The following is a 27,271-nucleotide window of genomic DNA, read 5'->3' as shown; positions in this document are numbered from 1 at the left end:
CTCATACCCTCTATGCTATCCTATGCCCCTCTACCCATCCATATTAACCTCCAGACCCTTTATACCACACTTTGATCCTCTACCCACTTTTTATAACCCTTCATGCCCTCACACCAACCTATGCCCTCATTCATCTCCATGGCCCTTTCTAATCCCTTTGCCAACACATTGCAAACCTTGCCTTTTCCGTCGCATTTTACCTTTATGCTAACTCATTTACTGTCTACAATGGGCAGATCTTGGATGTCATACTGACACAAAAAAAGATAAGCATCTATTGATTGCATTGCTATTTAAAAAGAAAACTTGTAGCTGCAGCCTTTCTCAGGCTGAAATGGAGACTAAACAACCTTGCACACTATACTGTTACTGAGGCAATGTAAGGGGCCCCTGACTTTGGCAAGCTTTGTATAGAATCCCTACAGTGTGGAAATGGGCCCTTTGGTATAACAAGTCCACACCGATCCTAGGTGCACCCCCCAGACCCATCCCCTAACCCACCTAAGCTACACATGCCTGAACACTACGGGCAATTTAGCATGGCCAATCCACCTGCATGTCTTTGGACTGTGGGAGGAAACCAGAGCACCCGGAGGAAACCTATGCAGACAAGCGGAAAGTGTGCAAACTCCACACAGACAGTCACTTGAGGGTGGAATTGAACCCGGGCCCCTCGTGCTGTGAGGCAGTGGTGCTAACCACTGAGCTACCATGCTGCCCATAAAATCCCGTAATGGGCTGCTGCGGTTATAACTTCAAAGCAGTAACCTGTTTAACCATGAAAAGTCATTACACAGTTATGGTTAGAGGTTTCTCTCCAAAATTGCTAAAAACCCCGTGGTTTGCCCATGATGTGATCTGAGGCAGACTGCTGTTAAACACCAGTTGTTCCCCGAATACTTTGAAAAGATCATACCTTTTTTCCAAGCTCTTAACTAGACTCTTTGACGAATTCAGAGGCTTGTACTTCCACCTGCTTGGTGAAGATTTCCCACAATGGACATACAGGTGGGTGAGCATGCACAATGCTGTCACCAATATTTCTGGTCCACATGCTGTTTGAGGCCCTGTAGCATCTGTTGGTCTCTTGCTTCACTCACTGCTGGAGACCAATAGAAATACAATTGAAACTTAAAATTCTCCAATTCCAATGATTGAGAGAAGTTTGTTCATATCTGTAATCATTCCCTCATTTATTCTGGACATAAAGCAAAACAAGTGAAGGTGCTAAGAGTCTGGAACAAAAATGGGAAATACTGGAAGCAATCAGCAGGTTAAGCAACATCTTTGGAGAAAAAAAACAGAAGACATCTTTAAGTTGATGGTGCGACCACAGATGCTCACATTGCTAGAGTCTGAGATAACCAGAGGCTCTCTCAGCTCCTATCATTCTTGCTCAATTATCACAAACACTGAGAAAGAGTGAGGTATCACCAGGACAGTGGCTTTGACTCCCTGAGATAGGCACTTGCTGTTTTCTCTCAGGAGGAGTCTGTTCCCACTTAATCTAAGCTGCCAAGGACCCATGTTAGTGCCACTGAGGTAGCCTGACACCTAAAGCCTCTGAACTGATGGCTTGTTCAGAATGAAGGCAGAAAAAAGCACCTGTTGCTGGTTTATGAGCAATGAATGCCATGTGAAAACCAGACACTTACCTGTCTGTAGTGACAATTGGACACTAAAGCAGGCACAACCTTTTCCAGTGATAAAGAAGCCAGTTTGATGATGTACAGCACGAAAAAAAACAACGTGGTTGAACTCTTGGAGAAGCTGGTAAATGAGAGCAAAGGCTAATTCTCTCTCTTCTCACTTTGCTTAGTCCATTAAATGTGAGATAAATATCCTTCCTGGTGTAGAGAGCCTTGTTTACTGTCAAGATACAACAATGCGTTCCTGATGTCACCTGCTACAGCCTGGAACAAATCTATAGTGTAAAAGTAAAGACCAAAGTTACCTCAACAGCAAAAAACCTTCAAAGTTTTAGTTTACTTTGTTCAAATCCATACCAAGAAAAGACTGTGGGAAACTTCAGTCTGAATTCCATGGCTATGGATGTTGCTGGCGTTTGCATTCATTCTGGCAGAATTTATCAAAATTCCAATGGTCAACCAGTTTTTGCCACTAAATATTTGCCTCATTATATCATGATATGTCGAGATATGTTGTATAATAAATATCTTCTGTTCTGCGCTGACTGTTATGTAATTTTATGATAAAGGATTTTTTTTACAACGACTTATGACCTATCAACTCTCAACTAGCTGAATGAAGTAGTTCCAGGAAGCCAACAATATGGCCAGGAATCAATAAAATTAATTTGATTGACTGCGAACATCTTATATTGAACAAGGTTTTAAGTTTAATTTGACAAGGTACTAAAGTAATTCAAAATCATTGCTTTTAATTCCTAAATCTGCAGATTCTCTAACTATTAGTCTGTATAAAAGGCTCATTGAAGTTAATTTGCCCAGCATAACTCTAATGTGACAACCCATCAATTCTTCACGTGGGATAATGCCATATTCAAGTCGAAAGTGGTCTTCACCATATTTATTTTACTGTCATCAACATTTAAACCGAATCACATCCCAGTCCTCTCTTTAAATGGACAAGACATTTCCTATTCATTAACATGATCTGTAAATGTAATACTTAATGTGAATCTGATAAGGTTTCATTTTGCAGATGTGGAATACTTGACCCCTGTGACCTGTTACAGCATGCAGAATCTGTATCCAACATTATGATTGGGTGGATTTTGACTACCATATGTGGGCAGCATAAACTGGGAAATTCCATGATTATCTAGACCTACCCCAGTAAATGGTCTGTGTTACACATATCATTGCTCAGGGATGGAGTGTGGAGTCAGGTCCAACAGAGCAATAGGATGGGATCTTCCAAGGTTTATTAGGTAATTACGTACATAACCAATGAGATAATATAATAACATTGGCAAGTGTGGATCTGCTGCAAGAAAAAAAATCTCTTTTGTTTAAAAAAAGCTACTGTTCCTATAACCCTATAACGGTGTTAGTCAGGCAGACCATCAAGTATTGATAAAAGGGGCTTCAAATACTTCTCTTAATGTTGGACTTGTGAACATTGAGAAAATGTCAAAAAAAAACCGAGATTTTTTTAAAGGACTTGAAGATACACTATTAGTCGGGATGAAGGTAAAAAATTCTAAACTATGTTTCGCAACTCCTCTGGAGGGCCATGGCATTATAAAGCATGAATCGCAGAGAAGTTGGCAAAACTTGGTAGAAGTTGTGGCAGGCAAGGAGATGCCTTCCCCTGTAATGGAGGTGACTTATGTTGGGAGTGACGGTTACTACCTGTATTTTTCTCTATGTCAGAAAAAACTGGGGGGTGCTGAGAATGAGAAATGAGGCATTACCTGTCCAAATTGAACAGATCCCAGCAGCCCCAGAGTTCTCCCAATTCCTCAGAAAACCAATATCCTCCCTCTTACAGCAGTTCTCTAGCCACTTAGTCAATTGGTCCTCCTGTTCACAAGCATGTGACACTGGGAGCACTCCTGAGATAACTGCCCATGAGGTCCTGCTTTTCCATTTACCTCTCATCCCCCTGAACTTTGCCTCAAGACCTTTCGACCTGTATTATTGGTAACAATGTGGACCATGACTTCTGGCTGATCTCCCCTGCCCCAGAAGCATGTGCTGCAGTCGCTCCATGAAGTTCTGTCCCTGGCACCAATTTAGTAATACACTGCCTGGAGTCATGTTTACTTTCACAGAAATTCCTGTCTCTTACCTTAAATATGGAATCCCCTAGAACTATTGTTTTTTCATTCTTGTACCTCCTCCGCTGTACAGCTGCAGTCCTCTGAGGAACCATTGCCCTCATCAGTTTTCAAAACAAAATGCTGTTTAGCAGGCACACTTGACCCAAAGGTTCAATCTTGTGCAACCAGTGACACTTCCTGCAGATGTGTTTGTCTGGGATGCATGATATGTTCATCCTGCAAGATGTAAGCTCCACTTAGTCCTTCTGTACTTCCATTCCTGTAACTATAAAACTATTTATTATGCTTACAGTAAGCATGAATTAACTGTGAAAGCTCAACAAACTATTTCACAGAAAAAGAGAGAATAAAATTAAGAGACTTAACCATGAACTAAATACTCAACTTTTACTTGAAAGATTGGAAATACTGACCAAACCTACTCACCAATCAGCTGCTTTCCCCACCCCCATGATATCACACCACTGTTGGTCTGAGTAAAGCTAGGCCCCTTGATTTGCAACTTATTTCCTCTCCCACTCACCTCGCGTTCAGGAGACTTTAATTTGGGGAGTAAGCTTTAATTAAAACACCTCTTTTCTCCTCTCCATTTGAACTCCTACTTTGACCCAAATTTGGACTTACTCATACATGCCTCAGTGTCACTGTAGCAAAGTCTCTGGCACTCTGACCATGTGTTTTGAATAAATCCTTTTTATCTTAGAGTTATAAGTGATTCATTTCATTTACCATCAAGAAGTTTCAGGTGTTTGATGGTTAATTTCCAATATTCAGCTAGATATCTGTTTGACTTGGTTAGTTTACCTTCCATAAGGGCTATTGGCCTAGGTATTAATTTGATTTTTAATCCATAAATTTTCAAAAGATTTACCACTTGAATTCCCACTTTGACACAAATTCCCTCTTAGTTACTCTGTCTCAGTTTTGCATCAGCAAAATCTACCTCATTCTAACCACGTGGCCTACCCACATTTCCTTGCCTTTGTTATTTATGTGTCAGTGAGGACCCTGCCAGCTAAATCAGTTTATCAAGCTTTGGAGAAAACTGCTGTTAGTCAGAAATCTTTAAAACAGCTAAGTTTAAAGCTCTTACTAATGCTGCCTTCCCCCCACCCATATTTCCTCCATATTCACATGGCCTCACTCATCCTCTATAGCCACTCTACCAGTATTCCTGTACATAGCACTCATGAGCTATTGGCATGTCTGGTGGGTATTTGAAATGTTCCTGATACTGACACAAATTACAAAGATATCCCTTTGAAAAAACACCTGCTTATCTTACAACCTCACAGAAATGTCAATTATAGTCATCCATAATTTCTGTGACAAAAGTTTAAATTGACTTCACATCTTATCATTATTGTCTAAATAATCAATGGAGCTGAAAATGACACTGAATCAAGTGTAAGTTTTGACAAGGTATTAAGTATGTCAGTCAAACAAAGCTCACTCTATCATCCAAGTTGTGTAAAGAGTCCCCTGTCGAACTGTGTTCATCTTGCATTCTTGGAGCTCAGCCAACCATTCTCTGTGAGGCCATCTGGCACAGTATCTACAGAAGCCGTTCGAACAGGTGGTCAGACTTCTGTCTTTTCCTTGAGGGGCTGGTGTGTCAGGGCTAAGAGGTCTAAAAGCCATGTAACACATTGGACCAATATTGTGGCTAACTGAGTCAGGACTCATAATCAGCCTGCATCATGACCACATGATTCTGTTGCTGCAGTAGACCTGAACTTTGCCTGATCATGTTTCGCCGAAGCAAGAACACTAAGGGAGTGTGAGGTCTTGGCAGGGCTAGGGTTTTGAAGTTGTTAAATAGCACAATTCACAGTTCCAAAAGTTGAACTGAAGACTGATCCACAGGAGTCATAAAAACAATTATTCAGTCATTTTCAATGGCTCCTCCCTGCTATTTGACCTTGCATGAAGAGTATTTTCTTTACACCCTGGATCATTAGCCTCTAAATGAATCACTTATAACCCTAAGATAAATTGCGCAACTAGAATTGTTCTAAAAGTGTGTTATTTATTTTCAAATGTCACCGTTGCTGTTACAAAGACAAGAACAGATGTGTCAGAACCACCCTGGCGTGTGAATGAATGGGAGATGTGAGGAATCTGGCATCATTCTGTTTATATTGCTTTTCACAATGATGAGCTTTGTTACTGATCAGACTCTTGTAATAGTCAATGCATTCACACTGACTTCTTCCCTTGTTCCCAGGGATCAAAAGGGTGATGGAGCTAGCGTTCCTCCCATTTAACTAAAGATATCTGTGTAAATTACAAAGGTGCTTTGTTTTCTACCTGTGAGTATTCTCCCTAGCTGTCTGGTCTTGCCAGCCTCTCTGCTTTTGCTGAGCTTGGTGAGATTTGCTTACTTAGTTAATCAGTCCTACCAGCAAAATGCAGTTGTCATCTACTTTCTTTCAAATAATCATCTCACTTACTGACAAGTGTGATCTCATATATGTATAAAGATACACAGAAGGCACACATTTTATTGTGAATATCCAGTGTTTTTGATACTTAAGAATTAACACTAGAGGTCAGTCTTGTAACCTGAGAGGCAAATATGTTCAGATGCCCAGTTGAAAGTGTGCTGACGTCAAAAGGGCCCAATCTATTTTCCAAAAGCGCAGAGAGAAATATGGGTAATAATCAACGGTGGCATCAGCTGTAGCACCCGGCACAAATATTGTTACTCTCAACCCAAAGCTTAGGTGTTCCAGATGGGACTGTGTAATTAATTGCTAGTCAGGCATCATAGCCAAAAACGACCTTCAAATGAGTCATCATGTGTAGTTTCTGTAGTTAATTTTGCTGATAATTCAGGAGGATTCCTGAAGGAATTGTTTGAGAACATTGCAACAGCATGACTTAGAGTTTGTTTTCCTAACAAATTCAGTACATGATCGAAACGATGCAATGCTAAATTTCATGGTTTTTTAAAGTCTGCGTACTGTTTAATGTGGCTTAATTTCTAAACATACTCAATGTGAAATGAAATATGTGATTTTACATGACGCAGAATATAATTAATCATTTAGATCAAAAGTGAATGTACAAAATGAAAATTATTTAAGAGTAGCTCCATTAGAGCTGTTTTACAATAATCTTTTTGGAACTCATTAGTTTATCCAAAAATCATGACTTGAATCCATAATGGAAAGTTTAATAAATTCTGTACAGTGACGTTTTAATTCTGTGTTGCTTGAAAATCAAGCTGTCAATCAGGTTGTCTTTGTACTTTAAAGCTGAGATCACACCTTAAAAAAGGCACAAAACCATCTATGTACCCATTTTCAACTCCTTTAATTGGAGTCCACGACTACTGTAGAATTATGGTTTGGCAAAAATACAACAGACAAGCTTTTATTCAGATTTTTCAGTACTTTGTTTTGAAGCTTAACATGATGAATACTTTTAAATTGTAGACATATTTACACAGGATAGGTCTAATGGAAGGGTTTCAAGTAAGATCCTTCTCTACAAGTCATAACTTTGAAGATAGGGAATATGATCAGAGTCTCTTGATTTACAATTTAAGAATTATCCTAGATCTATGGTGCTATGCTTTGTTCATTCAATTATATAGCGACGATACTGTAGCTTGGAACTGACGATTGTGTGATTATAATTTTAAACACATCTTTAGAGGTGTAGAGACCACTAATACATATTCAAGAAGAAAAGAATCCTGGTAACATTTGAATGTAAAATTCTGAACGTGAGCAATTTATTTGATAAATTGTTTTGGAAGATTAATTGGTAAGTGTTGTAAATCAATAAACTGTAACAAAAACATTCTTGAAACCAACCACCCATTTTCAAGAAATCTGAAGAAGTAACATCACTTACTAAAGTTTACAGAAAACAGCAGATAATTACATTTTACTATATGCCAACTTTTGAAGTATTCCAAAATATGCAAATGCATATGATAGCTTCTTTGGCGCCTGTTGTTGCTCACAGAGCTGGGACCTTACAGATTTGGTCACTCTGGGTCAGCAGGATTTAACTGCAAGTAGATGGATTATTTTAATGTTAAAAAGAATCCACTCAGATATATTAAGTACACAAAGAAGGATTTTGTAATGACAAGAGAAATTGCAAAACATACTAGTACTGTAGTACCATTGCCAAGAAATAAAGTAGTTTAAAATATACTGAACTATGTCAAAATTGCTCTGAGTGTTTTTGCTGTTGGCCAGCAAGGATCAGGGTTACAGTGACCTGACAGATTGAAGAGGAAGTACCCATTTGGTGATAGATTAGAGATTTTCAAATCCATCAAACCGGACATTTTCTGAAGTCTCCATTTAACAAATTACTTGACATCTTTCCAATAAAGTTCCTCTTAATATTTGTCATTTATTTTGTCAAAACAAGTGCCTGAAATCAGTTACAAAGGAGTAACTTCCATTTTCCAGATGAATGGTTATTTAAGTTGAAGGGGAAAGATCACAAAGATACAGTACAAAAAAGACCTGATATCTAACATACAATGTGATTTAACTTTGATTGAATATAGTTGAGAATTTGAAAACATTTCACAATGATAGTTTAAACAAGGATGATATGTTTTAATAGCTCCGCAATCCTGTCACATTTTATAATGGTGGTAGAAAATTAGGCAGCTTACAGAAGGAGTAAACTCTATAAATATATCAATCCGCAACTAGGATGGTTTCTACTTGAATGTAATGTTCAGCATCATAGACAGAAGGTGAGTTTAAAAAAATACTTTCCCAATCTCATGTCCATAAGCAGATTGTGGTTGACTTTTTGCCTTATTTTTAATAGTTGGGGCGTACTTATTGTCACATCCTGTTTCTGGGCTCTAACACTCTCACAGACTATTAGATGTGGCGGGTGTCTTGCAGCACAGGGTACACTTAAAAGCCAATAAAGAGAAATTGACTTGGAATAAAGAAAGAGGTTATTCTAATAGTAATAGTTTAGATAAAAGACAATGGAGAAATGACAGTTTATTAACGTCCTTGCTTTCAAAAAGGGAGCCCAAATGTCCAAAGTTGGAGTCAATGGTCTGGAATTCCCTTATGGGAGTGGGTTGTTTGGCTAGGCAACAGTTGAACACATATGAACTTAAGAGTTAGTAGAACATTTGGCCCTTTAAACCTGTATCACCAACCTGTAAAATTAAAGCTGATTTATTTGTATTTTCCATGTCAATCTATGGCCGAGGACCTTGGATTCCCTTGCTTAACAAGAATTTATCTTGCTCTGCCCTAACGGTGGTCAAAGATCCTACTTCCCCCACTTTCTGTGACAGAGAGTTCCAAAATTGTACAAACCATCTGAGAGAAATGTTTCTCCTCTGAAAGGGAGCCCCCTGTTTTTAAAAGTAGCCCCTAGTTCTGGACTCGCCAACAAGAATAAACAACCTTTCCAAATCTGATTTGCCAAAAGTATTCAGGATCTTATAAACTTCATTCAAAATCATTGCTCACTTTTCAGAGCTCTGGTATAAACACGCCCATCCTGCCCTACTGTTTCATGGAAGGCCATCTCCAGTGCATTCATACCTTCCTGAAATAACAAGGTCAAAACTGTACTTGGTATTTAAGATGTGGTCTCACCAATGCCAGTACAACTGAAATATACCAACTTTAATTTTATGTTCAGTTTTTCTTGAATAAAAGCTAGAATCACATTAGCCCTCCTGATTGTATACTCTACCTATGTACTGATGTCCTGTGACTCATGCAGTAGAACACCTAGATCCCACTGCACTTGAAAATTCTGCTGTCATTCCATTTGCTTTTTTTATTCTCCCTGACAGATTGAAAAATTTCACATTTTCCTTTACTGTATTCCATCTGCAGGATTTTCACCCATTCATTTCATCTAACTATATCTCATCTTTGCTTTATCATCATTACGACATACCCTCCCACCTATCTTTGTATCATCTGCAAATCCAGACACCATTCCCTCGACTCCCTCGTCTAAATCATTGAAATAAATTGTAAAAGGCTGGTGATCCAGTACAGACTCCTGTGGGACTCAACTTGTCACATGCTGCCAGAAAAAGACCAATTTATGCAAGTGCTGTGTTGCCTGGAAGTCAGCCAATTTTATGAGCGTGCTAATATGTTATCCCTTCTAATATGACCTCCAAGTTCATGCATTAATCTTTTATGTAGTCATATGATTATAGCAGACAGCTATGTTGGTCTGTGATAATGGGAACTGCAGATGCTGGAGAATCCAAGACAATAAAATGTGAGGCTGGATGAACACAGCAGGCCCAGCAGCATCTCAGGAGCACAAAAGCTGACGTTTTGGGCCTAGACCCTTCATCAGAGAGGGGGATGGGGTGAGGGTTCTGGAATAAATAAGGAGAGAGGGGGAGGCGGACCGAAGATGGAGAGAAAAGAAGATAGGTGGAGAGGAGAGTATAGGTGGGGAGGTAGGGAGGTGATAGGTCAGTCCAGGGAAGACGGACAGGTCAAGGAGGTGGGATGAGGTTAGTAGGTAGGAGATGGAGGTGCGGCTTGGGGTGGGAGGAAGGGATGGGTGAGAGGAAGAACAGGTTAGGGAGGCAGAGACAGGTTGGACTGGTTTTGTGATGTAGTGGGTGGAGGGGAAGAGCTGGGCTGGTTGTGTGGTGCAGTGGGGGGAGGGGACGAACTGGGCTGGTTTTGGGATGCGGTGGGGGAAGGGGAGATTTTGAAGCTGGTGAAGTCCACATTGATACCGTTAGGCTGCAGGGTTCCCAAGCGGAATATGAGTTGCTGTTCCTGCAAACTTCGGGTGGCATCATTGTGGCACAGCAGGAGGCCCATGATGGACATGTCGTCTGAGGAATGGGAGGGGGAGTGGAAATGGTTTGCGACTGGGAAGTGCAGTTGTTTATTGTGAACCGAGCGGAGGTATTCTGCAAAGCGGTCCCCAAGCCGTCGCTTGGTTTCCCCAATATAGAGGAAGCCACACCGGGTACAATGGATGCAGTATACCACATTGGCAGATGTGCAGGCGAACCTCTGCTTAATATGGAAAGTCATCTTGGGGCCTGCGATAGGGGTGAGAGAGGAGGTGTGGGGGCAAGTGTAGCATTTCCTATGGTTGTAGGGGAAGGTGCCGGGTGTGGCGGGGTTGGAGGGCAGTGTGGAGCGAACAAGGGAGTCACGGAGGGAGTGGTCTCTCCGGAAAGCAGACGAGGATGGGGATGGAAAAATGTCTTGGGTGGTGGGATCGGATTGTCGATGGCGGAAGTGTCGGAGGATGATGCGTTGTATCCGAAGGTTGGTGGGGTGGTGTGTGAGAACGAGGGGGATCCTCTTTGGGTGGTTGTGGCGGGGGCGGGATGTGAGGGATGTGTTGCGGGAAATGCGGGCGATGCGGTCAAGGGCGTTCTCGACCGCTGTGGGGGAAAGTTGCGGTCCTTGAAGAACTTGGACATCTGGGATGTGCGGGAGTGGAATGCCTCATCGTGGGAGCAGATGCAGCGGAGGCAGAGGAATTGGGAATGGGGATGGAATTTGTGTAGGAGGGTGGGTGGGAGGAGGTGTATTGTAGGTAGCTGTGGGAGTCGGTGGGCTTGAAATGGACATCAGTTACAAGCTGGTTGCCTGAGATGGAGACTGAGAGGTCCAGGAAGGTGAGGGATGTGCTGGAGATTGCCCAGGTGAACTGAAGGTTGGGGTGGAAGGTGTTGGTGAAGTGGATGACTGTTCGAGCTCCTCTGGGGAGCAAGAGGCGGCGCTGATACAGTCATCAATGTAACGGAGGAAGAGGTGGGGTTTGGGGCCTGTGTAGGTGTGGAAGAGGGACTGTTCCATGTAACCTACAAAGAGGCAGGCATAGCTGGGGCCCATGCGGGTGCCCATGGCCACCCCCTTTGTCTGTAGGAAGTGGGAGGAATCGAAAGAGAAGTTGTTGAAGGTGAGGACGAGTTCGGCTAGGCGGATGAGGGTGTCGGTGGAGGGGGACTGGTCGGGCCTGCGGGACAGGAAGAAGCGGAGGGCCTTGAGGCCATCTGCATGTGGAATACAGGTGTATAGGGACTGGACGTCCATGATGAAAATGAGGTGTTGGGGGCCAGGGAATTGGAAGTCCTGGAGGAGGTGGAGGGCGTGGGTGGTGTCACGGACGTAGGTGGGGAGTTCCTGGACCAAAGGGGAGAAAATGGAGTCCAGATAGGTGGAGATGAGTTCGGTGGGGCAGGAACAGGCTGAGACAATGGGTCGACCAGGGCACGCAGGTTTGTGGATTTTGGGAAGGAGATAGAAACGGGCCATGTGGGGTTGGGGAACAATGAGGTTGGAGGCTGTGGGTGGGAGGTTCCCTGAGCTGATGAGGTCATGAATGGTGTTGGAGATGATGGTTTGGTGCTCGGGTGTGGGGTCATGATCGAGGGGGCGGTAGGAGGTGGTGTCGGAGAGTTGGCGTTTGGCCTCAGCGATGTAGAGGTCAGTGCGCCACCCTTGTCTGCAGGTTTGATGGTGAGGTTGGGGTTGGAGTGGAGGGAGCGGAGGGCTGCCCGTTCTGCGGGGGAGAGGCTGGAGTGGGTGAGAGGCGTGGAGAGGTTGAGGCGGCTAATGTCTCGACGGCAGTTTGAGATGAAGAGGTCGAGGGCGGGTTGGAGGCCTCGGGGTGGTGTCCAGGAGGAGGACTTGTGTTGGAAGCGGGAGAAGGGGTCAGTGGAGGGAGGGTTAGGTTCCCGGTTGAAGAAGTAGGCATGGAGGCGAAGGCAGCGGAAAAACCGTTCTACGTCCAACCGTGACTGGTATTCGTTGATGTGAGTGGAGGGGGACAAAGGTGAGCTCCTTACTAAGGACTGACCGTTCGTCCTCAGTCAGTGGGAGGTCTGGGGGGATGGTGAAGATGCGGCAGGGTTCAATGTGGCTATCTTCTCTGGGGTTGCTGGCTGTGGAGGTTGTGGGCGGGGCGATGAGATTGTCGGCCGTGGGCGGAGTTCCGTCGGCGTCGGCCGTGGGCGGGGTTCTGCCGCCGGTTAGAGGAGCGGGGTGGGCGGCAGCAGCTGCGGTGAGGGTGGTGTGTGAGGTGTTGTAACTGGAAGTGGAGGCGGTGACTGCAGCAGTGGTCCCGGAAGTCGTGTGGCCGGTGGAGGCGGATGTGATGTCATCGGTGGGGTCTCCGGCCGTGTCCTCATGGTCAATGGCGGCGGTCAATGGCCACTGCATCCCAAAACCAGTCCAACCTGTCTCTGCCTCCCTAACCTGTTCTTCCTCTCACCCATCCCTTCCTCCCTCCCCAAGCCACACCTCCATCTCCTACCTACTAACCTCATCCCACCTCCTTGACCTGTCCGTCTTCCCTGGAGTGACCTATCCCCTCCCTACCTCCCCACCTATACTCTCCGCTCCACCTATCTTCTTTTCTCTCCATCTTCGGTCCGCCTCCCCCTCTCTCCTTATTTATTCCAGAACCCTCACCCCATCCCCCTCTCTGATGAAGGGTCTAGGCCCGAAACGTCAGCTTTTGTGCTCCTGAGATGCTGCTGGGCCTGCTGAGTTCATCACATTTTATTAGCTATGTTGGTCTAATTGCAGTGTTTTTGAAATCGTCACCAGATGTATAGATAGAAACAAAACTGAAGCTAGGGGCAGGAATAGGCAATTTTGCCCACCAAGCCTGCTCACGATTCAACATGATTATGGCTGATTCAATGTCCTGACACTCCAAAGAGGTGTTGTAATTATGACAGGGCTATGCATTTGAAACAAGCACAGCCACCCCTGCCATCAGGCACAGAGACCCCATCAATTGCAATACCTTCCATTCTCACCAGATATTAAATTAATTGGGCCTCCCACTGAGATTCAGGCTTAGAGTGGGGCTTAATCTTATGTAGATAGGGACGTGCTCTATAGGGGGTTTGATGTTCAGCAAATTGGAGATCTCAAGCCGAATTGACACAGAAGTGGAGGTGTTGAATGTTACTCACTACGACCTTCTGGCTGAGGCCTGCGAGATCAGTGATGCTTCTATTTCCTATCCAGTTCTCTACTTCACAGGAGGTGGTTATCCCCTATCATGGCCACATTGCATTCTCCCTATCTATTCACAATCACATGTTTCATAGCTTAGGGCTTCTGGTAGCTTGTGACCCAACAGGTACACTAGTGGCAGCAAGGAAGTTTAGAACACCCACGGTGTTAGGGTCATGAGACTTAAGAAAAAAACTGGGCATCCACAAAAAGCACATCTGGTAACTGCTATGAGCAGCACATGAGGACTCTTAAATGTGTTTAAGAGGTTTTTGATGTCATTCCATGCACACATCATGTATCACAGCCTGCGTGTAATGTTCCAACTATCTGAGCTGCAAGAAATCAAGCTGTTCTTTGATCCACCTGCACCATCACCATACTCAAAAGCTCATGGTCAGCATCAGGTCTTGCTAGAGCATCATATGTCACATATAGCAGAGATCACCTCTGGTATAAGTCTGGGAGGTGTCCTTGTCACTGTGGGAGAAAAGGGTAGGGTAACCATGCAAATTCCCAATTTAATGATAGATGTTTATGTCCAACCAAGGACACGTGCAGGTATCTTTAAACTTGCCACTGTTATGGACAGTGGAGTGACTGCAGGAGAGATCTCTAACCTCGTTTCAAAGATGGATGTTGTGAATTTGAGGAGATCCAGAGGAAGTAGCTTGCTTCTCCTCTCACAACTTTCAGTAAAGACGACAATGACGATGAAGATGTTCAGGTGCGGTCCAATAAAAATGCCTTACCGTGGGACCCCGCCCACCAGGTGGAGGAGGTCTGGGGCTACCTGCAGAATTCTTTTAGTGTGAGGTGTCATCCAAGAGTCACAAGTCTATGCCCCTCCCCTGTAGTCCTTGTGAGGAAGAGAGACAGAAAACTGAGATTCTGTATCAACTACAGGGAATTCAACACAAAACTCATAAGCATGCTTGGCATCTAACCAGGACTGAGGAAGCATTGAAAGTTCTCAAAGATGCAATGTATTTCTTCAGTCTTAGTTTAGCCGATGTTATAACCGGTTACCAATTGCTGCATACGATGTTGAAAAGACAATGTTTTGAACTGCCCCCGGGAATGCCATCAATAGGTGAAAATACCATCTGAGCTCTGCAATGTCCTTGCCACCTTCATGCATGTGATGAATCAGGCTTTTGGTGATATTAATGTGCAGTACCTCCTTTCATATCTGGATGACATACTCACCTTTCTTTGGCTGAACATTTGAGGAGACCGTTGTGAGAGTAAATACAGTCTTCGCTCACTTGTTGCTGTTTAACGTGAAAGTTAAATCAACGAAATGCCAAATTTTCTAGATTTAAGTAAGGTGCCTTTAACACTTTTTCAGTATGGAAACAATACACCTGACAATGAGAAAACGTGATTGAAAGAGAAATGTCCCAAATAAATGGAAAGAAGGGAACTATGTGTGTTTCTTGGTCTGGCGGTTTATTATAAGAGGTTTGCAACTCCACACTTGGCTGAGGAAATCTGAGAATATTGATGGCATAACTGGGAAAGGATCTAGAAGATATACTACTTCATGGAGCATCACAGAGAGTTGGACACCAACATGTGGCGATTCCTTTTACACTCTCAATCAATACTATTTCCCAGATGTTCAGAGACTGTCTGATTGGTGCAGAGTTTGAATTGGTTACAGACAATAATCCACTCAGCTACTTCTAATGATCTGCCAAAGCTGAGACCCACTGGTTGAATTCTAGATCCAGTTCAGGCCAGGCATAAGTAATGTAAACACTGAAGGCCTTAGGTGTAAGACTGACCGCAAGAGGAAGCCAAATGCTGCCTTGCTAGAGGGGGCTGTGGCTGATTCCAAACACAATCTCCCAAGTTAGAGTCACCATTCCCACTCTAACTCTCTGTGACATTTGGACTAAGGCTCAGTAATGTATCACCACTGACAGACCCAAGCCAGACCCCAAGAGATAGAGTCTAGTATGATTCCATCTATCTTGAAGGAGGAGCTGAGGCAGCGTCAGCCCATTGACACAGGTTTAAGCAGACTGTACCACTACTGCAATGCACCAACATGATTCTCGCTGATGTAGGAATCCAAAAGGCAAGGAAACAGTTATGATACTGTAAGAGGATCAGACAGGAGGATGGACTCCTCTATCAGCTGCTTCATGACAAGGAGAGAGAAATGAAGCAACTCGTCCTTCCCGATAGCCTCAAGTATCAAGTGGTGTTAGCAGTTCATGATCTATCTGGAGACAGGGTAACAGAAAAGATGGCTGCCCTGGCCACAGATTGTTGTTACTGGCCTCTGACATTGATAGCTACTGTCTATAACCATGTGAGGCTAAGGCAGGCATTTGAGATATTGCCCAAGAAGTCTGAGAGAGAAACACCTAGAACAGGGGAGACGATGGCCTAGAGGCATTATTGCTGGAGTATTAACCCATATAATGTTATGGGGACTTGGTTTTGAATCCTGCCATGACAAATGGTGGAATTTGAATTCAATACGTATCTGCTATTAAAGAGTCTAATGATGACCATGAATCCATTGGGAAAAATGCTATCTGGTCCACTAAATTCTTTCAGAGAAGGAAACTGCTAACCTTACCTAATCTGGCCTACATGTTACTCCAGGTCCACAGCAATGTGGTTGACTCTTAACCATCCTCTGGGTAAAGAGGGTTGGGCAATAAATGCTACTTGGTCAGTAATGCCCTCATCATGCAAATGAATAAAGAAAAAAACATTGAAGCAAGTCTGATAGAACTAATTTTTCAAATGGCACAAGGGTATTTGCCTGAAGTTGGAATATCTGGGGCTGGAATAAAGTACAGCATGCCCACATTCCTATTTCCAGCAATATTTGCCAACATTATTTAAAGCACATATAGTGAGTCATTTGCAGCACTCCCACCTTACCAGCTCCATTGTGGTGGTGGAATTTGAGGCCACCCCACAATTTTGTTGGAATTGGGTCGGCTTTTTCAGGACATCAAAATAATAGCCCCTCACACACATCATGAACTGGGTGTAGTCTCAATGATTGAGTCAGGAAACAAAACAAGCGACATATCTCCTCTCCACCTATCTTCTCCTTTATCCATCTTCTATCCACCTCCCCCTCTCTCCCTATTCAGAATCCCCTTCCCCTCCCCCATTTCTGAAGAAGGGTCTCGACCCAAAATGGCAGCTTTCCTGCTCCTCTGATGCTGCTTGGCCTGCTGTGTTCATCCAGCTCTACACTTTGTTATCTCAAGCGATATACATGCCATTTGAAAGAAAATGCTTGCTCTTACGTTCTTATGAAACTATCAGTCAAAAACAGTTTGTTTAAGACCCAGTGAAGAACATTTTAGCCCTGTCCAAATAAGCATGAAGGCATTGGAAATCTAATTCAAAGAAAAATAAATTTATTTCAAGGTCATAACATTATCAGTCCAACAACCTCTCCTTTATAACCGTATCAATTATTTTCCAAAAGGAATGAAAGGGCTGCTCTTACTTGGTGTTCACCGATCATTCATAATTCAATCATATATAAAAAAAACTGGTGATTGGCTATCTATTTCTGCTGGTATAATTGCCAAAGAGTGTTTTGGAGCCATAGAGGGCAGTGGAAGCTATGAGTGAACAACAGGGAAATTGGAGATATGGGGGTAAAATGTAAGGAGCATGCAGGACAATTAAGGCTGAGGGCTCAAAGAGCCTAACAATCATGTGATGAACTGGATTGTGTATTTCAGTAAATGGAGACGAGTCTTGAAACTGCGTCCAGGCTACATTGCTTCTTATCCGTGCCTGGCTCATCAGCATGGAGAAAGGGCAGACGGGTGAGATCTTCCATGATGGAGTTGGGATTGTGAAGTGACGAGCTTTCTAAACTCCTACTTCATGCCTCCTCAGCAAGGAATCAGCCGTCCATCTCCCGACCTTTGCTACAACGTCTTGTGAAGGTACGTTCACCTGATAACCAGCCAGACTCTCAATTTAGATGGCTGTGGTTGGGAAATGGAGACAGAAAAAATTTAAAAATGTTCTGGTGGTAAATTTAGCAGAAACTTGGAGAAACCCATTCTCCTGTGTTTCTCAACCACAAATTCCCTCTCTTCCTCAATTCCAACAGAAGAATGGAACCTCGAACATGAATCATTGGATACAAGAATTGATCAGGTTAATCAATAAGCAATACTAATAGTTTTTATCACTAGAAAGTCTACTTCTTGCATAAATTATAAGAACCATTCCACCTCAGTTGAAATATGATGGAATAATATTGATTTCCTTGGCAGTTCTTTCCCATGTGCTTAGTCTGACTTCACTAGGGGCTTTATGAAAGCCCAGTTAAATTATCATTGAATTACCCTTAATTATCTTTAACACCTTTGAGCTAACTTATGAAATTTAAAGGTCAATAGTGTGTAGTTTACAAGAGATGAAGCTCAAAATGTGTGAATGAAGAAAAAAATCAGCCTGTTTAGCTTGGTATGCAACTGAGGTGATCTTCAATTTATGAGCAAACCACTTTTTAAATTATCTTTTTTCCCAACTCATATTCCACTTGACTCTTTGGCTCCATTAGGAATTAGGAGCTGACAAGATTCCTGTTATGACTAATGTCATTAAGTTACTGTTTACTGTACTAGATGGCAGACTGTCCCATATGTTGATCACAAAAAGTTCAAAGAATTTGACCTATTTTGTTGTATTTAAAAGCAAACTACAACTATTTCAATAACTAGTTAGTATTATTCTGAACTTAATACTGAATTGCCAAGGGCGTTTCCAAGTGACTGTTTCTACTATACTAGTGAGTGGTTATTTTTGATATTTTTAGAATAAGTTGAACTTAATTTAAAGGAACAACATATTCTAATATAAACAAATTATGAAATAATTTTGTGCAAGTTGAAAACTTTCATATTACGAAAACGTTTCCTGGTATTTCCTTTACATATTATACAATATTTTGCAACTTATTTCTTTTAAATGTAATGCGTTGCAACACAAAGATTGTTAAAATACAGTAAATATGTCACTACTGTGGGTAATGTCCAGTGATTTATTTGCACATTAGAATTTAAACTTAAAATATTGTGGTTCATTTATCGTCTTGCTGCCTTTGCAGAAATGGTATTTAAAAATAAGCATTATGTCTATACTTCCTGTGGCAATGCAGGAGTATAAAGGAAGAACAGCAGACAGATAGCAGACATCAAACCTGAAGAGCTCCATCATCACTGCTTCAACAATGTGCAGAAATAAACCCATTTGGAGTTCTCAATCCAATTGGATTCTTTAGTTAAAATGCACTTAATTTATTATTATACTGACTGAGGCAAGGGACAGGGTATTTTTTAAAGCTTGTTGAAAGGTCAGTTTACAGGGGTTACATTTTCATTTCCATTAATTCCTTTACTAAATGATACAGCTACAATGTAACTGTATTTGTATTTGTATTCTGTAAAGGTATTGATATATAATATTTTGGGATGCTCGCAAAAGCAGAATTGGAAGAATTCATCAATATCCTCAATAATTAGCAATTCTATTTTACATAAAGGCACAACACAGAAGGAGAACATTCATTCCCTACATGCCTTAAAATTGAATTTGACATGAGGCAAACGGTATGAGTTAACAACAAGGGTTTTTTAAAAATACTGACACATGTTACTGTACACATAAAGCCATAAAGCAGAGCTGGGCAAAGAAGTGGCAGATGGAATTTAACCCAGAAAAGTGTCAAGTGATTGATGTTGGAAGGTCGAATTTGAATGCAGAGCACAGTACGAATGGCAGGATTCTAGGCATGTGGAGGAACAGAGAGATTTTGGGGCCCATGTCCATATATCCCTTAAAATTGCTACCCAAGTTGATTGTAAAGAAGGGTTGTAAAGAAGGCGTATGGTGTGTTGGCTTTCATTAGCAGGGGGATTGAGTTTAAATGCTGTGAGGTTATACTGCAACTCTATAAAACCCTGGTTAGAACACACTTGGAATATTGTGTTCAGTTTTGGTCGCCTCATTATAGGAAGGATGTGGAAACTTTAGAGAAGGTGCAGAGGAGATTTAACAGGATACTGCCTGGACTGGAGGTTAGGACTTATGAGGAGAGGTTGAGGGAGCTAGGGCTTTTCTGATTGGAGCAAAGAAGGATGAGAGGTGACTTGATAGACGTGTACAAGATGATGAGAAGCATAGATAGGGTGGATACCTAGACGCTCTTTCCCAGGGCGGAAACAACTATTATAAGGGGGCATAATTTTAAGATGATTGGAGGAATGTATAGGGGAGATGTCAGAGGTAGGTTCGCGGTGGAACGCGCTGCTGGCAGTGATAGTGGAGTCAGATACTTTAGAGACATTTAAATGACTCTTGGATAGGCACATGGATGATAGTATAATGTCGGGTATGCAGGGTACTTTAAACTTGGTAGGATGATCGGTTGGCAAAACGTCATGGGCCGAAGGGTCTGTACTGTGCTATACTGTTCTATGTTCTATGTTTTATGTTCTATTCAGAACCAGAATGCACCTTCACAATCTGGAAAAGTTGCAGCTCGTGTGTTTTTAACCCGTATGCACAATGCTGGAATATTTTAATCTGGTCGTAACTATCATTTTTAACTGGATGTCAAATTTCAGTCTGAAATTTAAAATTAGCAATTGACATTGTTGTTATAACAATGTCATATGCCCTACATGTTGCCCCATATAGCTACGAAACATATACAGTCGAAGCAAGAGAAATACACATAAGTGATATGTGCTATCAACAAGATGCACTGCAGAAATTCCTCAGACAACACTTTCTAAACCACTTCCACCTAGAAGGACAGCACAGCAGATATATGGGAGCACTGCCATCTTCAAGTTCCCCTCTAACCACTCACCATCCTGACTTGGAAACATATCACTGTTCCTTCAGTGTCGTTTGTTCAAAATCCTGGAATTCCTTCCCTAATGGCATTGTGGATCAACCCTCAGCAGGTGGACTGCAATAGTTCAGGAAGGCAGCTCACCACCACCTTCTCAAATAGAAACTAGGCACAGGTAATAAATGCTAACCAGCCAGTGACTCCCCACATTCCACAAATGAATTAAAAAACACATTCATTTGCAAATAATTCATACCATCAGCCATTCACATTACCTTTTTGCTAATCAGCTAAGTCGTCTTTGGTCAGAGATAATGGGAACTGCAGATGCTGGAGAATCCAAGATAACAAAGTGTGAAGCTGAATGAACACAGCAGGCCAAGCAGCATCTCAGGAGCACAAAAGCTGACGTTTCGGGCCTAGACCCTTCATCAGAGAGGGGGATGGGGAGAGGGTTCTGGAATAAATAGGGAGAGAAGGGGAGGCAGACCGAAGATGGATAGAGGAGAAGATAGGTGGAGAGGAGAGTATAGGTGGGGAGGTAGGGAGGAGATAGGTCAGTCCGGGGAGGATGGACAGGTCAAGGAAGTGAGGTGAGGTTAGTAGGTGGGAAATGGAGGTGCAGCTTGAGGTGGGAGGAGGGGATAGATGAGAGGAAGAAGTCGTCTTTGGTGACAGGTTTGAAACTGTTCCTTTTTGTAGCTTCCCACCCCATCCACCTTTGCAGCCTCATTCTTTCTCCAAACTCCCTTGCATCCTCCTTCCCTCCCATTTTAACTGCACAACCTTTGCAGACTTTCTCTCTCCTAAATCTTTGTAGTATCCCTGTCCTTGTCCCCCATTACAATCCCCTCATTCTCCAGATCCCCCGTTTTCCCTACCATCCTAAGTACCCCCTATGTGGCCTTTCTGTCTCTGTCCCAACCCTGTACCAATCCCTATGCGGTCACCCAATCTACGCCTGACACCATGGACAAAATCTTGCCAGCCCCGTCTTAGCATAGCTTTGGGCAAACTGGGTGAGGTTCACAGCAAGGGGGATTACCAAAGAGCACTGCTGCAGTAGGGAAGTAGAAAAATCAATGCTGAGCCCGTGTGATCCAGAACAATTTAACAAATTGGATCTAAAACAGGCTCAGTGGCAGGGAGCTGAGGTTGATGGTTGAAGGGTGTTTTTGTGAGTGGAAGCCTGTGTCCAGTGACACACCACAGAGTTCAGTGCTGGCTGCCTTGCTGTTTGTTGTGTACATTAATGATCTAGACATGAATGCGGGAGGTATGAGCAGGAAGTTCACAGAAGACTCGAAAATTGGTGGTGTGGTTAGTAATGAGGAGGAAGGTCTTTGGCAACAGGAAGACATAGACAGGCTGATGAGATGGGCTGAATAAGGGTATATGGGATTTAATCCTAAAAGGCATCAGGTGATACATTTTGGGAGAACTGAAAAAGGCGAGAGAGTGCATATTGAATGGTCAGACTGTAGGAAGTACAGAGGATCAGAGGGGCCTTGGTGTGCCTGTCCCTAGATCCATGAAGACAGCAGATGGGTAGATAAGGTGATTAAGAAGATGTATAGGATATTCATATTTGTTGGTCACAGGATTGACTGCAAGAGTAAAGGGTTTATAATAGTGCTGCATACAATGTTAGTTAGGCTAAACCAGGGTACTGAGTGTAGTTCTAGTCAATGCACTATAGGAAGGATGTGATTGCAGTAGAGCCGGAGCAGAGGAGATGTTGGCAGGGCTGGAGCCATTCAGCTTTGAAAAGAGATTAGATTGGTTGAGATTGTTTTCCATAGAACAGAGAAAGCTGAGCGGGGGGAGGGGGCTGGATGTGATGGAGGTTTACAAAGTTCCGAGGGGCATAAACCGGGTTCATGGGGAGAATTTTTTCTTATCCATAATAAAAATGGTCAATACCAGGGGGCACAGTTTTAAGGTAAGGACTGGTTGGGGGATGGGGTGGTTGTCGGGGGTGGGTAGTGGTTAAAAGTAAATTGAGGAAAAAAATCACTCAGAGGGTTGTGGGTTTCTGGAACTCACTGCTTTAAAGGTGCTAGTGGGTAAGAACCGTCAAAACTCAGGAGAAATATTTAGATGATCACTTGAAATAACATAGATATAGAACAAGTACTGGAAACTGGGATTAGTCAAGATGGATGTTTGATAAATAGTGCAGGCACAATGGGCTGGAAAGTCTCTATAATTCTAAGCATAATCCTGGTACTGGCCATGGTTCTTATATCCTTGAGATTGCTCATGCTCTTGCTGCATTTGGAAGTCCATGTGCCTTGCAGAATGGTTGCTAAGAAACAAGGGCTACCCTCATGATGACTCCATTATGCAACTGATTTGGCTGGGTTGAAGGTGAGGGGAAAGGCTGAGAAGGTGGGACCTTCATGGTGACCTTCGCCAGTACAGGAATCAAACCTGCATTGCTGGCATCGCTCCACAATGCAAACCAGCTATTCAGCTAACTGAGCTAACTGACTCCCACTGACCCACTAGCTGAACAAAGAAGGGTCACTCTGACTGGCATTACTTTACCAGATGTGCACCTTGGCTTCAAAGTGGCACGAATTCCAGGGATCGGGGATAACACTGCAAAGGTGAGTACTGCCTACCGTGAGTGGGAGGTTTGGGCTGGCATCAAATAAATAGGGTGCCAAAGGGGTGTGGCGTTAGTTAGTGGGGTGAGTTTGGGGTGATTACATGAGAAAACTTGCTAGTCTTCACAGAGAGAAACCCTCCATGAAACTTGTCACAAAGGGAACTTGGCTGAACTAGGTAAAGTTCAGCCCTGTGTCTCCTGCCCTCCCATTCACGTGCAGCCTTCCGGTCTCCCCTGCAAAACCCCACATCTCCCCCATCTGCCTTACTGCCTCCTATTCTCCCCCCCTCACCCCACTAGCAAGTTTGTGGTTCCCCTTCTCCCAAAGACCCTTTGCAGCCTCCATGTTCCTTCTTAGGCCCATGGGACATGGCGGGCAGATGGCCTTGGCAAAATGGCGACGTCTTACTCATTCTTCCAGCTTCAGCAAAACAGCCTCAGGATGACCTCCATCTCCTGCTCCTGAACCTTGTCTGCATCTTCTCACGGTTCATGGATCTCATGGCCTGGTTCTACCCTCCAAAACGCATGACCCAATACAACTCCCGAACCATATCCTGCAAATCCAAACCCTGTGACCTCGCTCCTTTCTTCCAAATCCTGGACCTCACACCACCCACCAAGTCATAGCCCTTACCCATCCAAACTCCTGATTAGTGACTCAGCCCCAGCTCTGTTCCCTGACTGTTCCTGCTCCCAAGCTTCAGCCCTTCCAATGTGTCCTCAGAATCAGCTCCTCACTCTCAGAGCCCATTTCTTCCCTTTCCCAAACCATTTCAGATAGCCAATGATTATACATTGCACTTTATGAGTTATAGGATCCGACCTTCGGCCCATTGAGTCTGCTCCAACCCTCCGAAAAGTACCCCACCCAGATCCCTACCCTATCCGCATATCCCCTGCTTTAATGGGTACTGAGTGTAGTTCTAGTCAATGCACTATAGGAAGGATGTGATTGCAGTAGAGCGGGTGTAGGGGAGATATTGGCAGGGTTGGAGCCATTCAGCTTTGAAAAGAGATTAGATTGAATGAACTTGTTTTCCTTAGAACAGAGAAAGTTGAACAGGAGGAGGTAGCATGGTTTTTGTTGGAAAAGTGAACATGTAATTAAGAGAAATTAAGAGAAGGCCCACTTTCTCCATGCTACCACTGGTGTCTTCCTGCTACCACTGTGTTCCAAGCTTCATTTTGATTGCCAGCCAATGTTACTGAGATCAGCAAGTTACTGTTTGTCTGTTCTGGTGCTAGAACATCACACTGAGAGAAAAACTCTGTTGCAACCTATTCTAAAGAGACAAAACTGCTCCAGTTAACAAGTAAAGCCAATACTTTGAAGTTGGTACCATTAGCTGGGAGACTAATAAATTGACGCATGACCTGCCAACTATTTAGTTTTTCGAATAATTTAGTAATGATAAATCTGACCTATTCACCGCTTAAGTAACTGGTTTTATTACTTGCAGCAACATAACACACTCTTAAATAGAATGGTTGTCTTTGTTCCTGGAAGATGGTAAGGTCTCAAAATCACGACAAACTCCCTTGAGTGCAACAAGGCTCAGAAAGTCAGCTGCAGCTGAGGCTGCCTGATGCTGGGAACTGTTCACCCATTCCAACCACTGTATCCAGAACAGCTTGTTGTTCTTCTTTGTGATAGAATATTCTTTCCCTTTGTCCTCTGAGCTCCACTTTTTGAACAGGTTAAACTACAGCACTAAGCAAGTGTCAAAGCATAAAGGCATTTTCTTTATATATTTGTTTGGGACCGGTACTATTAAAAAGTGTCAGCCCAATAGGTTGACTTTGTGATTCACAGCTGTGCTTGTGGGCTTCAATGACTGGATTAAGACTGAACCCTCTGATTGCACATTTCAATATGAACGAGGCGAGCAAGAGTGAACTCTATTTCCGGACACTGATAAATCTGCGTTGATGCCATCCTTGTTTGCTCAGAAAAACTGGCACAGTCACATGCCCCTTTCCAACACCGCCTGGCACAGCTCTATTTGTTCGTATGGGCATATTAAACAAGGAACAGAGGGAGGGAGGACTGCCCTGAAGCAGGAAACAGGACACAGATGGTTCCATGTTAGGCAGTTGGGGTAAGATTGGCATCACAGAACATCAGCTCACTGACTATTTTTAGAGAAGCAATCTGGCATCATATAGCACAATGAAACAGATTGATACCACTGCTGAAAATTGTTATAGATTATTTTGATGCAAAGTTTGACACCAGAACTTGCGCAGTATATATTTTTTCAAAGAGTCACATTTACTATGCAATAAACAGATGATTCATTGTTATATTTAATTTGGGTCATTGAAGTAAAGCAATACTGATTATCATTGTAAAACTATTTCAACACTGCCAAGAATAAAACTTTGAAGTCAATCCTGACATATAAGAATGCTCTCAAGACACTTAAGTCAACATATTCGATCTCAGTCTACAGTTTAGTTAGTGCTGCTGAAATCTTCATCTATGCCTTTGTTACCTCTAGATTTGGATAGTCCAATGCATTCCTGCTGCGTCTTGAACCTCTGTAAACACGAGTTTGTTCAAAGCTGTGTTTCTCACGCAGGGTCCTGTGTTTGTTAATTACACTGGCTTCCAGTCAAGTAAAACTTTGATTTTAAACTCAATAATTGTTTACAAATAATTCCCCTCAATTTTTGTAATCTCTAATCTTAAAAGTCTTTGAAGTAACTGTTCATCTAATTTTTGCCGCTTGACCGTCCCAAAAATTAATGTTCCCACCATCAGTGGTAGTACCTTCAGATGCCAAGCTCCAGAATCTAAGTTCTTCTAAATATCTCTGACACTCCCACCTATCTTTTATCCTTTAAGATGCTCATTAATATCCACTTCTTTTAACTAAGCTTTTGGTCACCTGCCTTAATATCTTCTTACATGGTTTGTTCTCAAATTCTAATTTTTAATGTTCTTCGGAATGTTTTATTCTGGTAAAGCTTCAAGATGGAAATACAAGGTGCTTTTGTCGAGCCTACATTCCAAACACTGCCACAAACACAGCAGCATTGTCTAAAAGAACCTATTTGCACATGCTCAGCACTAGACTCAATCAGACTCTTTGAAACTTACTTATACAGTAAGAAATAGACCATTTGTTCAGGATTCTGTGGAACCTGGGGAGGGTAAGAGGGGTAAGCTGTGATTGATTTGCTCAAGAGCTTTGCTCTGAATGCATGTCCTCTGAAGCCTGGTAAAAAAGATAATGATTTTTAGTTGTTTATCTTGGTAAGTGGTGTATGAAGGTATCACTCAAAAATGTCACCTGTCTGCTGGGAATCTCGAAAATATAAATTTGCAGTTCAAGATAGGATGTACTCCACAGAATTAGGCCATTCAGCCCAACTAGTCCATGCAAGTGTTAATGCTTCAGTTGATGCTCCTCCTACCTTTCTTCAACAAAATCCATCATCATATTCTTCTATTTCCCTGTATGCTTCTCTTATTATCTTATCTTATTATAAATGTTTTATACATCTACCTTCAACAATGAGTTTCACATTCTAATTAATCTTTAAATGAAGATGCATTTTCTTTAGTTTCTACCTGATTTCTTAATGATGGCCTCTAGTTCTTCTTCCCTTTCCTACATAGGGTAACAGTCTCTATATATTCACTCTATCAAAGCCTTTAATTAATGTAACAAACCCTATTTGGTTGATCTTCAACTTTCCTTAGACAAGAAAAAGAAACTCAACCTGTTCTGCCTTCCCTAATAGGATAGCTTAGTTCAGTTAGCTGGATGGATGGTTTATGCCGCTGAATGATGCCAGCAGCACAGGTTCAATTCTCACACTGGCTGAGGTCACCATAAAAGTCCTGTCTTCTCAATCTTGCCTAGAGTGCAGTGGCCCTCAGGTTTAACACAGCACCAGGCATCTGTCCTTGGTGGGAGTGGGACTATGTACCCTATACCAAAATATTTCTAGCATCAGCTTAGTATAATTTTCCCAAGAGGTAGGAAATAGTTTTATCACAATACAATTAATTCAGAGATCCAGGTGAG

General features: G+C 42.7%; 1 long non-coding RNA gene across 1 annotated transcript; it reads right to left on the bottom strand.

The window, feature by feature from the left end:
* Positions 1-1,719: 1,719 nt before the first annotated feature.
* On the bottom strand, positions 1,720-26,040 carry LOC132210547 (uncharacterized). Its single transcript, XR_009446689.1, has 3 exons — positions 25,730-26,040; positions 3,778-3,985; positions 1,720-1,924 (listed from the first exon to the last, which is right to left on the bottom strand). It is a non-coding gene; the product is annotated as an uncharacterized LOC132210547 (long non-coding RNA).
* Positions 26,041-27,271: the final 1,231 nt, after the last annotated feature.

This window comes from Stegostoma tigrinum, chromosome 1 (genome assembly GCF_030684315.1).
Source record: "Stegostoma tigrinum isolate sSteTig4 chromosome 1, sSteTig4.hap1, whole genome shotgun sequence".
NCBI lineage: Eukaryota > Metazoa > Chordata > Chondrichthyes > Orectolobiformes > Stegostomatidae > Stegostoma > Stegostoma tigrinum.
The sequence above is the reverse complement of the archived record's forward strand: the minus strand, read 5'-3'. Positions and strand labels throughout refer to the sequence as shown.